Below are 4,224 nucleotides of genomic sequence, written 5' to 3'. Positions count from 1 at the left end.
TAATTATTATCTGTACAGGTTCTAAGCGCTCCATATCTGCAAGCAACAACACCCACTAATACGCAGGTGAACAGAATCTGCGATCCCCTTTTTTACTCAGATTGCTAATTCATAATCTGTGATCTGAATTTTTTTGTTGGTGGTTGTAACTAGGAGGAGCAGGGAGAGAACAGCCTAAGAAGCAGAGGGTTATGTCTTGTTCCATTGGAGTATACAACAGGGGTTGCTCAAACCAATGGTGCTGATATATGGGCTCCTGTGAAGAAGACTCCAACATCGTCAACTCATGCTTTCAATCTCTCGTATATTGCTGCTGATAAAATCTATGTTTCAAGAAGACTAACGAAAGATAAAGCCAAAACGTTGGTATGATGATAAAGTCTCTGTAACATATATTGATATATGGAGAGACCCATGAAGTTAGTTCATAGTCACTGATGGCTGTTTCCCCATCTCTGTGGACTGTGGTGGTTTCCCGTTACTTAATTGGACTTGCATAATTTGTTTATACATTGGTGGTAACCTTTGATTCTAATGCAAAGATTTTAACTTCCTAAGAACATATATATCAAATTCTGAATTGAACAGGTCAAAGTGCAAAACTAGGTTAACCCAATATCTTCTCTTTAGGTAGAATCATCTTACTTGTAGTTTACGATAATCAAATATAGTTATCCGAACCGGTCAAGGATTTTCAAGGTTTTCCCAAAATACTGTAAATTCCGGTTTATGAAATTAGTTCAGGTGAGATAGCAGATTGGTTTAGAGAAATTTAACCAGAACAGCTACTAAAACCCTCCTAACCCCTAAAATCGAAACAGACGAAGGGAGCGAGAGAGACAATGGATCACATCGCTGCGACGGAGGAGCAAATCGTAAACGGATAGGCTAACTAGAAAGCTTTAGGAAGTATTAGCAGCTGCTCAGTGATGCGGAGGGGAGAGGTTGACGAAACGTTGGCGGTAAGAAGCGGTGCTCTGGTTTGGGGGAGAAAACAGAGTGTGGTAACGATGGAACAACGAGTGAGATGGAAATGGAAGGGATAGAGATGAGAGGTCACGAGTTGTGTAGAGAGACTCACGAAACTTGATCCTAAATGAAGAAGATAAAGGCCAAAGGAAACAAAGATTATCCTATCAAACGAAGAAATCGAAACAATAAAACCAAACACCGACCCTTGCTTGATGGGCACGCAAACACCGGATAAGGCCCATCAAGATTGTAAAACCCGCTACATCACTCAGGCTCAGCTTTCTCCTATCCAAGATCACATCAATTTCACCCTCCAGCTCCAGGAATATCTATTTGTCGCGAGCTCATCAAATCCTCCTCTTCATATGAGTGTGTGTTCATACCTTCTCTTATATAAGATGTGCATATGAATGCTTTGACAGAAGAAGAAAGCAAGAAGAGATAAGCAACTGCGTCGATGCCCCCGTTTTCAGATCACTGATGCATGGTGTGTCAAGACAAATTTGAGACTACGTACAAAGCTCCAGAAGATCAGGCCTGAAGCTGTTAGCGAGATGGAGACTGGAGAGTTGCGTGCTCAAATCCATTAATGAAGAAAACCTCAATACACTACCGCATGTTGTGCAGAGAATGAAGACAGCTTTTGTTGTCCATAAAACTCAGAACACGACACTGGCCATTGTTTGAAAAGAATGTTGCAGTCTTTTATTTAAGATCTTTTGTTGTCTTATTCTTTACTTTATAAACTTGTTTGACTTGCTCTTATATATAAAGGCTACGTACGCCGCGTTAGATTTGAAATTTGGCACAAGATTAAAACCAACGTCAAACCTTTATGGAAACCCCTCCTGCTTTGTACTACGTATCTGGGTTTACGGATTCATCAAATAGGATTCAGTGATATATATATCTGGATTCAAATAGTCTTGTGTACATATCTGTCCTGGTGAGACAATCAGATTTAGACTATATAAGTCCTCTCTCTGCCGCTGACCTCTTTGCCTCTTGTATCTATCTTTGATAACGATGGTGACAGGTAACGATCATTTCGATGGAGCTTTTGAAGCGACAGAAAAGATCGTTTGATATTTTATCTGTAGGTAGCGACGGAGAGAACGGTTAGATAGATGACTTTTTAGCTAGCTACGAGGAAGAAGTAGAAACATCGACTGAAGCTCTTTCCTAGTGTGAAGGATAACACGAGAGAGAGAGAGAGAGAGAGAGAGAGAGAGAGAGAGAGAGAGAGAGAGAGAGAGAGAGAGAGAGAGAGAGAGAGAGAGAGAGAGAGAGAGAGAGAGAGAGAGAGAGAGAGAGAGAGAGAGAGAGAGAGAGAGAGAGAGAGAGAGAGAGAGAGAGAGAGAGAGAGAGAGAGAGAGAGAGAGAGAGAGAGAGAGAGAGAGAGAGAGAGAGAGAGAGAGAGAGAGAGAGAGAGAGAGAGAGAGAGAGAGAGAGAGAGAGAGAGAGAGAGAGAGAGATATGGAGAGAGAGAGAGAGAGAGAGAGATATGAGCTCCAGCTCGGGCAAATTAAACGACAGAAGATGATGATTGATGAGTGAGAATACCCTAAAACGTGATGCTTGTTCTCCAAGCTTGTGCCATGTAGAGACCAAGAAGCGTGGACTAGTAGTTTCCAACAAAACGGTAAAAGAAAGAAAGATGGTTGGAAAAAGAGAGGGGGCCGACGCCGGAATGGCTGGTTGACCTGATGAGAGAGGAGAATGGTACGGACGTGAAGATGATATATATAAAGGAGAATTGATCCTTGAATGGAGTGATGATGTTTAATTTGTTTTCATGCATTATATATGATTCCTTAATATTCTGAAGGGATGATGTTAATATAAACAATATATCATCAAAACATAAAACTCCACTATCAGAATCAGGATGACTCTCATAAATCCGAGTCTTTCATCCATAAATAATTTCTGATGAGTTAAAATCTTACTCTCTTTGTCTCACAAAAATTGAAGTTTTAGAGAATTTTCTTTGTATCACAAAGATTGATGTTTTGAATATTTTTAATAAATTTTTGTTTTAATGATTACTGATGTTGTAGAGTGTATGGAGTGTAAAAGTGGGAAGGTGTGAAAGTGAAAAAAGTATTAGAAAAAGAAATCATGAAATTGTCATAAATAAAATAAAAAAAAATCATCAGAAAAACAATAAATAATAAATTAATCATATATTTTTTCTGTCTTTAATATCTGTGTAAAATGCTAAACTTCAATCTTTGTGAGACAGAGAGAATATCATTTTGTCACCGGTTTTTCTATTTTTTTTTTTTTTTTTAAATTTAAACCACATGTGCGTCTTTCCAAAAATATATATACTCCAAATAAATAGTAATAGATAGAAGACCTCTTTCATAAACGCCAGCAATAAATGCATTCTAAATCAGTAGAAAAGTTTCAAAAGGAAATTTTAATACCTTTTTGTAATTAATTACTTTAAATTGTTCATCTATTCTTGTTCTTTTATATATAAGAAACAAAAGTCGACACTAGAAAGTGTATATAGCAGGCATGAAGTAAACAAAGTATCTATATATAATAGTAACAAATGAAATATACTATTATATTACCCGTATTAATCTCCCTTGTACATATTAATTATCTTGTCAAAGTAAGTTAAAAATTGAAGGCCTCATTGATCTGGCTTCATAGCCACGCCAATATTTTTTTTCCTCTAAAATTATTATTATATAAATTATATTTAGCAGCTGGCAAATAAACGTCTGTTTTCTTCTCCATCTCCGATCATGCGTCCTCTCTCCCTAATGCTGTGATCTTTTTCTCGCTCATGTGCTGCGTGGCATCATCGTATTTGTACTCAGTCCTTACAATTTACTGTTTAACCCTCACGCAGTCTTGTATCAGCACAAGATGACAAGAACAACAACAAAAAAGAGCAACGTCGTTCCGTTAATAAATAGGTTCCATTTTCATTTATAATGTTTATAGTTTTTTTTTTTTCGTAATCATTATTAATCTAGTAGTGTAGTGCCACCAAAACAAAATCTAGTGGCCCCCATAAACCGGGGGGAGAGAGAGAGAGTGTACGGAATAACCGATTTCTCGCCAACCCATGCATAAAAGCAACAACGCAACGCAGTACTGATCATCTTCCATAAAATCCTTTATTTCTCATCAATCCTTCCAAATCCTCTCTGTTCTCTCAGCTTTGCAAAACCAAAAAGATGAATGTTCGTGTTCTTAGCTTGTTTTTTTTCTTTTTTTTTTTTTTTTTTT

Source organism: Camelina sativa, chromosome 7 (genome assembly GCF_000633955.1).
Source record: "Camelina sativa cultivar DH55 chromosome 7, Cs, whole genome shotgun sequence".
Lineage (NCBI taxonomy): Eukaryota > Viridiplantae > Streptophyta > Magnoliopsida > Brassicales > Brassicaceae > Camelina > Camelina sativa.
The sequence above is the reverse complement of the archived record's forward strand: the minus strand, read 5'-3'. Positions refer to the sequence as shown.